At 33.5% G+C, this 10480-nt stretch overlaps 1 long non-coding RNA gene across 1 annotated transcript; it reads left to right on the forward strand.

Annotated features, from left to right (window-relative positions):
- The first annotated feature begins 274 nt into the window (after positions 1-274).
- Positions 275-1742, forward strand: LOC120268328. The gene is made up of 2 exons (XR_005538907.1): positions 275-724; positions 1569-1742. It is a non-coding gene; the product is annotated as an uncharacterized LOC120268328 (long non-coding RNA).
- The last annotated feature ends 8738 nt before the right edge of the window (positions 1743-10480 follow it).

The raw sequence follows: 10480 nt of genomic DNA on the forward strand, positions 1-10480 counted from the left end.
AAAAGTTAATTAATTTAATAAAGATATTAATTGATAATTACTAAGATATTATTTATCACTAACAATATAAATTATATATTAAATTAACAAATATCTATCTTAGCTAATATTAAGGAGACCATGCTGAACCATAACCTTAAATTGGGTTAGGCGCGGTTATGTCTTAAACTGATTACTTTAAAAATTTCTGAATGCCATAAACTAGAGACAATTAATTGAAGAGTCATGCTACATGCAAAGACAATGTTACACGAATTTGCAACACAACTCACGTGGGTTACCACCTCAGTAAGCCATTCTCTCTCCTATTCAACTCAAATGTAAGACTTTCTTTTATTAAAATAATTGAAGCCCTAATTCCTCTTCATCTTCATCTTTCTTTTTGCCTCACATCAACCCTTTGCTGGTTGCCTAACGCCTGTCACCCGCCACTAGTCAGCCCACCTCCCACTCTGCCCGCATCACTGCCTGCCTCCCATGATAGCATCTCACATCCCATGCCACCCAGCACCTCGCCTGTCGCCCGTTGCTCATCGTTCGTCGATTGACCCCATTGTCAATTCGGTAAGACACTTATTGTGTCTCACTTTGTCGCTCAACCCCTTTGTCATCGTTCGTCTCACTTTGTGTCAAATCTCTGAGCATTTCATTCTTCTTCTTCTTCGGCTCCCAACAAAGCAAGATGCCATTTTCAGAGCTCCATATTTTATTCGTCCGTTGCAAGGTATGTTTCTCATCAAGGATGTCCAATTCTATTGTCTGATTTTTGTTCAGTTGTTTGAATCATCACAGTGTTGTGACCGATTTATTTATTTCCATTTTTGAAATTTCTGATTGAATTTGGGGGAAGAATTAACAAATTTCCTGTGGAAATACTTATTTTGTTATAAAGCTGAAGTCTTGAATGTAGTGATTCAATTTTGAGATGGGGCTCTAGATCGAAGCTTCTCAAAGCCTGATAATCAACCATGTGACGGATTGGCAGAAGCATATATTTTATGGTGGTGTTTGGATTGGTAGAATAGAAGGAAAGATAAGAAAAGAATGGAAAATGATGGAAGGAAAAGCATGAATGCCCTTTCATTTACTTACCCAAACACATTGTAATGGTTTTGTTCGGTTTGATATAGGGATGTGTGTGTGTGTGTGTATGTATGTATTTGTATCTTGTTATCTTGTATTTTGATTCTTGGTGGATTATCTTTATCAGTTTTTATCATAGTGTGTTAAGTAATAGCACTGGTTATTGTTTGAGGAGAAGAAAAATCAAGTTAGTTATTATCATTAATATTAAAGTGTTTTAGCTGATAACTGAGAAATCAAGTTAGTTATTATCATTAATATTAAAGCACTTTGTATCTGAGAGTAATGGTGTCACCATGGATTCTCACCCGCATTGTAGCCATGAATGACAATATTGGAAACTTGGCTAGAATTCAGAGACCCCATCCTCCCAGTTCATTTAGGATTGCCTTCTATGGTGTTTTGTGAGGATTTTCTGGAATTACTCATACTTTTTTCTGTTGCTTTGGATTTGTGGTGTGTGTATGGGGATTTTCCTGGTGAAGACCATGAAGAGGGTTCTCTTGGGAGGAATGAGGAGTTACAAGAAACACACCAACAAGCATTATTATCTTCTGCTTCAGATAGTGTGCCATTGTCTGGTTTAGTGATATGTCTTGCATCCAAATTTCTGTATTTGTTGAATATACAAATGATCAAAATTCTGTAATTTCAAGTTACATCTTTCATGAGTTGTTTGAATGTAAAAAGACTGCAATTTTAGCAGAACACAAACGCAATATTTAATGAAGTATTTCATTGACGTCACAATGAATTCAAAATAAGAGACTGAAATTGTAAAGTTGTCCAAATTACTAACATAGAGAAAACTGTAATACAAAATCATTAATGAAGTATTTCATTAACGTTATCCTTAAACAAAGACATATGCACACAAGCACACACTCATCAGCTCGCTCCCCCCCTCTCTCTCTCATCACACGAACACACACGGAGGAGAAGCTCTCTCTTTCACTCAACACACACGGTAGGAGTCATCCTCTCTTTGCTCGTTCAACATACACTCTCCTCTCTCTCTCTCTCTCTCTCTCTCTCTCTCTCTCTCTCCGCACGAACACACAAGGAAAAGATCTTTCTTTCACTCAACACACACTCTCACACATATATACAAAGTGAGGCACAAAAAGTGTCTTACTGAGTTGACAACAGGGGTTGATCGATGAACGATGAGCTGTGGGCGACAGGCGAGGTGCTCTGGTGGCGTGGGATGTGAGATGCTCACGTGGGAGACGGGTAGCGAGGCAGGCAACATGGGAGGTGGGCCGGTAAGTGGCGGGTGACAGGCATCAGGCGACCGGCAAAGGGTTGATGTAGGGTGAAGAGAAGGATGAAAATGAAGAGGAATTGGGGCTTCAGTTATTTTAATAAAAGAAAGTCTTACATTTGAGCTGAATAGGAGAGAGAATGGCTTATTGAGGTGGTAACCCACGTGAGTTGTGTTGCGAATTCATGTAACATTATCGTTGCATATAGCATTGAATTAGAGTGCCTACCTATCCTAAAGTTTAGGAGGAGAGAAGCAATATTTAAGATGGTTAAATAAAAAAAATCTAAAAAAAAAATTATAACATTATTTGTCCATGCCAGAGGAATAGGCAGACGAAAGAGCAGAATCACTGCTTATCCATATTCGAGACTGGGCCCATTCATATGGGGAAAAAAATTCAATTAACTTAATTGATTGATTTGGGTTCATGATATGTTTTTCAAAATTAAAATTTAAGTCAAAAGGTTCATAGCCCAGTGATGCTAGTCTTACGATCTGCTAGATGCAATGGTGATAATAGGTCTTCGATTATGGGTAAGGGTTTATAATCAGGGTGGTCTTAGTGAATTAGTGAAAATGGAGCCCTAGGAATGATAATTTTTTTAAAAATTTTTTTATTAAATGATAATTTACATAACAAAAATATAAATATAAATCATTTTTAATAATTACAATAAAATAAAATATTTATCCAAAAAAATCTAAGGATTTGAGATTTTTTAATCTTTTATTTAACTACTTGTAATCCATCCAAAAACTCAATGATGAGATAATATTATGCGGATAAGATAATAATATATAATAGTATATAAAAATTTTAAATATAATTTTTTTAAAAAAATAAGAACAACAGGGACCCTAAAAAAATATTATGGGGCCTATTATAAAACCAAATTTATAGCATATTGCTATTATCATAAATTAAGTATTATAGTTTAAAAACATTTAAAATTTTCAAAATTATAATTATGCGGATAATAAAATAGTAAATGAAAATTTTAAATATAATGTTTTTGAAAAAAAAACATGAATTGTGGGGGACCTAGAAAATTATGTGGTCTTATTGTACGATCAAATATATTGCATAGTGATATTATTATAAATTAAGTTTTATAGTTTAATAAACACTAAAGTTTTCAAGATTAGAATTATGTCACAAGATAATAGTAAATAAAAATTTTAAATATAATTAAAAAAATGAATTTGTCACACCTTAAAAAATTTCAGACTCTATTATAACGCCAAATTTATTGGATATTGATATATCATAAATTAAGTTTTATAATATAAAAACAATTAGAATTTTGAGAAATTATAATTATACCGATAAATTAATAAATAAAAATCTTAAATATAATTTTTGTTTTAAAAATATATGGGCACTATTAAATTGTGGGGCCCTAGACTAGGCCTTAGTCACTTAAGCCTAGGGCCGGATCTATTTATAATTTAAACCCCGTATCATCAAATGAGAGTATGTGGGTGAGACTAGCAATTTTCGGTCCTTATACATGCTTTTTCACGGTATCACATTTGAAAATAAATAAATAAATAAATAAATAAATAAATAAAAATTTGATTTATGAGACAGGGATGCCATGTTCACATCTTTGAAAGGATGCTCAAAATTTAGTTGAAATTATTTCACCTTAAGATGAGTGCAATTGAGATGAGAGGTCCAGACCATTCAATTTCTATCTATTTTGTAAACCAAATTTTAGTCCCACACTGGCGAGTTGCATGAGATTATGCGTCTTCATATGAAAAGAGGTGGCAGAAAGTCATCGTCGGATGGTGAACTGCGGACATTGAAGTGCAAAAAACCAAGGTTGCTAGACCCAGCCCGAGCAATGATCAGGCTAAGCCCAGAGGTCAGGGGTCAATGGGTTCGACCGGTGTTGAACCGGGGTCTATAAAAAATATTATAATAATTAATAATGAGCAAATATAATATTAAACCCATAATTATAATAATAAAACCTACTCAAATTTGATATTGAAATTGATAAATGACCTTATATACAGTAGAGTTTTCTAATTATGTCATTTACTTTTATATTTTTTAAATATTTACAAATTTAATATATTAATATATAATTATCTAAATTCTCTCGGTGTTATTTATTTATTGATTGATTTTGTTAAAATAGATAAGAAAATTAATTCACTAATTGTTATATCTCAATTGAGTTTTTTTATTTTTGTTTTTAAATTTTTCTTATATTTTTTTATTTAATTAGAATACTTTTAATTTTTATATTTTTTTATAATAAAAATTACACTCATTTATTGTTTTATTTTTCTTAATAAATTAAATTTTTAGAAAATATTTACATAACACATTAATAGATTTTATTTTTAAATGTTAATTTTTGTTGGTATGTTTATGATATATATATTGTAATTCGATTTATTGTCTAATGAGAAAATAATAATAATAAGTTATTAAATATTATAAAAAAATTAAACATTGTGATCCGATTGACCCGGTCGGGTCAACCGGTTCCCTGTTGAACTGCCCGGGTCACCGGGTTTTTTAATACCCGATTTAATGGGGTATACCCGGGCCGGCCACATGGCCGGTTCCCGATTTTTTCGGTTGAACCGGGCGGGACCGATCCGGGTCTGACAATCTTGCAAAAAAACAAAGTTAAAGTTGCATGGAATTCCGTGACTGTATCAGTGGATTACTCTTTCAATTTGACTAAGGCCATCTCCAATGGGGTAACCAACATCTAAATTTTGGGGTCATAATTTTAAACAATTTCTTTATTTTTATTATTACTGTAATTAAATTTATAAAATTAATCATTTATTAATATAATTATAAGTAGTCATTATATATACAATATTAATTTATATGTAATTAAAGTAAATTTAATTTATGAAAACATGAGTAGTTAAAAGTATATTGTATTAAAAGCTAATGCTAATACAATGCAAGAATTAATTATATTAAAACTAATATATTGTTAATTATATTTTGTTAAATTAGCAGTATTTTTGACTAAATTGTAGGTATTCGAGGTGGTTGTTTAAAATGTCTTTATTTTTTTTGTATAATTTCAAGTATTTTTTTTTATTGAACATTAATAATAATAATAATAATAATAATAATAATAATAATAATAATAATAATAAAAAGGATGCTGGAAAGAATATTTTGTGAATATGTTTTTTTGGGGTAAAATTTATAGTTTGTGGTTTGAGTATAATTTACTATAGTAGAACCAAATTTGAGATTTTGAGTAAAAATTTAGGGTTGTTGATTGGAGATGACCTTAAAAACTAATAGTCTGCGCATTTCACTAAATAACCAAAAATTTTTAATTAATATATCCAATGTTTATCCTATTAAACTATCCTTAATTTTTTTTTTTTGCAAAATTACTTGTTAAATGACCTAAATCTCTATGATTTAGACTAATTTTGATTGGTTTAATATTCATTTTCATCCCCACTCTATGGGAAAGTTGGCTGTTTTACAGTCTTAAACATTTTTAAGGGATTTTTTTCATCCTTGTTTTAAGAATTTATTGTGATGTGACAAATTTCTTGATATTTAATAAAACCCTCTCAAATATATTAAGTGATAGAGGTGCAAAGTTGGACCATGTCGGCTCGAGCACGACATGGCCTAGCACGGCTAGCTACAGTACCGGGCCTGGCTTGCACGACCCATATCATTGGGCCATGCCATGCCATGTTTTTGTGGCCCATGTCCCGCCATGGGCTGTGCTAGCCCAAGCACGCGGGTTAGCCTAGCATGGCCGGCCAAGTGGCCGTTGCAGGCCGGCCCAGCATGGTCTACCAGATTTTTTTTAATTTTTTTTTCCAAATAATTCAAACATGCAAAATAGCATTTTTAGCCCCTTTAACAACTACAAAACTGCTAGTTTTTAAGGCTATTTTAGACTTTAAATATATAATGATTTTTCCCCTTTTCAACAACAATAAACGATTGTTGTTGAAAAGGGTAAAAAATTTTGGGAATTAAAAAATTAAAAAAAACCTATAAATACCCTTAAAGACATACATATTTCTCCACACTAAATTACTCATTCTTGTTCTAATTCTCAAGCATTAAAGGCTCCAAGCTCTTTTAGCTCTCAATCTCTTCAAGTTCAAGATTTGAAGTTTGTCAAATTCGACTCAAGTATTTCATCAATCCGGCAATTTCCCCACCTTTTAATCAATTCATCAATTCGACATTTAAAAAACACCGTGAATTGAATTTACATCATCTAAGGTTCCTAAACCTTTTTTTTTGTAATGGCCGGCTCTCCCAATTTTCCTTCCAATACACAAATTTTTTTTTTATGACAATGTTCCCTCAAGTTTAGAAGATTCACAGCCTGAGCCTGCTATTGAATCCCCTACTATGGGACCATCTAGTAGCAGGCCTCAAACAAGCACATGAAAAAGAACTTCAGGGGTATGGAAATTTTATGATATTGTTGAATTTCCGAATAAAGGTCCTCATCCCATTTGTAAAAAATGCAAAAAATAAATTTCTTGTCAAACTTTGTGTGGAACAGGTCATTTGAAAAGGCATGCCGACAAACATGCTAAAAGTCCAAATGATCCTTCCCAAACACAAATTAGTTTTGCAAATTCAAGCATTGGAAATTTTGTTATTAACATTGAAAATGTAAATATAATAATAAATAAATAAATAAATAATATATTTATATATACTAAAATATATATATAATATGAATAAATAAATAAATTAATTAATAAATTAGTAATAAATTAAAAAATTATAATATATAATATAAAAAAATATAAAAAAATATATATAATAATAAATATGAAAAAAGGGAACATGGGGGCATGGGGACGTGTGTTATGGTCTCCCCATGCTGAACACAACGTCTCACGACTTCATGATCGGTACAACAGCCCCCACGTGAAAGCTAGCGGTTAGTGAAAACGATTTTAAAAGGAGGAGGCCGGCAAAAATTTGAAGGGAGGAAAAAAAGACAGAAGAAGGAACTAGAGAAAGAATTTGAGAGAAAGAAATTTAGGGAAAAGAAAATAAGAAGAAGAAGAAGAATGTGGTGATATTTCTCTCCCTACTTACATATGTATATATATATATATATATATTTAAAAAAAGGATTGTTGTTGTTGTTACTGTCACCGATTGCCCGATGCTGTTGCTGCCTACTGTCATGGCGACGTATTTCACTGTTGCCAATTTCGTTGCCCGTTGCCACTGTCGCCACCAGAAAGAGATGAGGACCGACAAAGAAGGTGAAACCAGTTCTCAAAGGAGCCCGAAGGAATAAGACGATGATGGTTGCTATAGAGAGAGAGAGAGAGAGAGAGAGAGAGAGAGAGAGAGAGATGACGATATCGGTGACCCCCTAGAATTATCTCGATGCTCCTAGTCAACACATCGATGAATTCTTTATTGGAGGTCCCGGAGATCATTGATCACAAGCCCATTGGCAAGGTTCATCTAAAGATGTCTTTCGGTGCAGAGGAGTCGGACGAATGATAAGAAGTTTTTGGTGTTCATGGAAACGCAGAGGATGCACTTAGAGGAAAAAGACAGAGAAGATCCAGTGGGATCGTGAGTCATTCTCCAATCTTTTAATTTTGAACTGTGCTTCATGGTACGAGATGAAACTCTACTCTCATCTCACTTCCCTCTCCAACATGGCTTACGTGATTTCCTAGATCAAGAAGAAAGATCGGAGAAAGAAGGATCAAGAGGAAGAGAAGGAGAAGATTTTTTAAAAAAAAGAAAAGGCACGGGCAACACTAGATTTCATTGTTCTCTCCATAGACAAAGTCACAAAGACTTCTTAGAAGATGAATAGGGCAAGATCTTCGGAGGCACCTTGAGGTTGGGTTGTAGGAAGAGATAGACGGCTAGATATATGATTAGGTTGTGATGAAGCTCTCGACGTTGGATCTCGTGGAGGCAATCCTCAACATCGACTCGTTGCTGATTGGCTGTATTGATCTCTTATTTTGGTGTCGATTACCAAACTACCATTATTGTTGAGGACGAGTTTGGTATCAGTTGGAGATGACATTGGAGGGCCATATAAAATGAAATCAAGAGCATTGCATGGAATGCTTCAGGGTCCCTGATTGTAACGTGTGGTTGGGATAAATCTGTTTAAATCTGCTTGGATATAGGAAATGAAATCTGTTGCGACAACACCATTGAGGTATGGCCGGAGGATGACACCTGTGCTTTCACATGCTGCATGGAGATGTGCCTGGCATCTTATTCAGAATGACTTGATTTATAGATTGTAGTTGGACATGAAGCTCAGATATTGTGCTCAGGGTGACACAATCGAGAAGGTTGGTGTGATTAATGGTGAGCATATTGTTCACAAAGGAGGTAATCAACTGCTGAACTAAAAAAAAATTCAAGAATTGCTGGAATCAAGCTGCACTGGTAAGATGAAAGATGCTAAGCAAGAAAAGGCCTGACTTTGTGCAAAGAGTTACATTTAGTCTATAGCCACCAGTTAATCAAAAGTTTAATATGACCATTGGTTCATACCTATAGATTCATCAATGGTTAACTACACCAAAAGAAGACTAACCATGAGAACAAGGTGTATGATGATGAGATAAGACAAGTTAGAAGGAGCTTAAAGGCGTAGCAGAACCATCTTTGTGAATACTAACCTATTTTGTTACTTAGCTTTGCTATCTACCTTATTCCAGGATTGCTCGGGAAAAAAAACTTAAGGGAATTCATGACGTGATGCATGGGAAGGCAGTGTTAAGGATTGGCTTAGTCACCAACGTGAAGTATAAGCAGTGGTGGACCCACATGGGTGAAAGCCTAGGCTGAAGTCTAGGCTAGCTGGCAGGAAAAGCATTGAAGAACACCATCTAACAAGGTTTAAGTCTGGGCTAAGGAAAGGGAAGCCCGAGGTTAAGCCGTGGTTGGGACATAGTGTGTGTATCATGAACTTTGATTTTTTTTATTTAAGTTTCGGGTTGTACCAAATTCCTAGGTCCGCTACTGAGTATAAGATATGACCATTAAAATAAATAAATAAAAAAAATATATATATATAATAATAACAATAAAGTAAGTTGCATAGGATGGATGTGTTTGGCTTTTGGTTGTAAATATCTAATGTGGTGGCTTAGTTTTGACACATTATGCTACATCCAAAACAAATAACAAATTTCCTTTGATCTGGCCCATTATTTAGTAATAGCTTTGTTGGACATTGAGTTCAATGAAAACATAAACAATGACAATATATTATGTATATATATATGTATAATATATATATATAAATCAAACTGCGCAAGGCTAAAAAAAAATTAATGAAACATGGTCCAAAGTTCATGGATAATACATGGGAGGACTTGGGTGTTGTCATCCTTACATTTGACTAAAGGAGAGTGACATATGGGAGGAATATAAGGCATATTTGTACCCAGTGGGTTTTACTAGGAAAGGTTTGTATAGGGCTTCCATTGATGTAATGAAGGTAGCTAAGGATATAAAAAATGTTGGAAAGCTGAGGCCAAGTTATAACCCATGTCCATGAATACTACTAGTTTTGTAGTGGCAAATAAAAAAAAGCACTACATGCATGCATATAGGCATGTATATACAACCAGGTAACCAGTAATGAAGAGAAAGAAACGTTCTTATGTCGAATGAAAAAAAATTCCCATTCCAAAGCAATGACAAGAATGCTCATCTCGAGGCAACAACAAATATTTAGAAAATATACAAAATGGCAAGGTAGTGATATAACAAGGCATACGCGGTGACAAGGCACAGGTAGCGACAACACTATATGACATATATATATATATATGTATATATATTTACATATATATAATAAATGAATAAAATAAATAATTTGGAATGTTCTTATCTTTACTTATACTCGAGCCCTTAATCGGAGGTTTTCAAGATTTTGATCTAGGGTAATTAATAATAGAGGCTTGCCTCTATTAGGAATAAAAGAGTCCACAAAAATAAAATAAAAAAAAATAAATAACATTTGCCATTTGATATATCGCCCGGTGTCTCTTTACCAATACGACACCATAGCGCATATTTTTGATCCCACAGCAAGTTTATTTTCCCACTGCACATTTATTCTTATAAGGTGCTATTGATGT

This window comes from Dioscorea cayenensis, chromosome 9, assembly GCF_009730915.1.
Source record: "Dioscorea cayenensis subsp. rotundata cultivar TDr96_F1 chromosome 9, TDr96_F1_v2_PseudoChromosome.rev07_lg8_w22 25.fasta, whole genome shotgun sequence".
NCBI classification, from domain to species: Eukaryota; Viridiplantae; Streptophyta; class Magnoliopsida; order Dioscoreales; family Dioscoreaceae; genus Dioscorea; species Dioscorea cayenensis.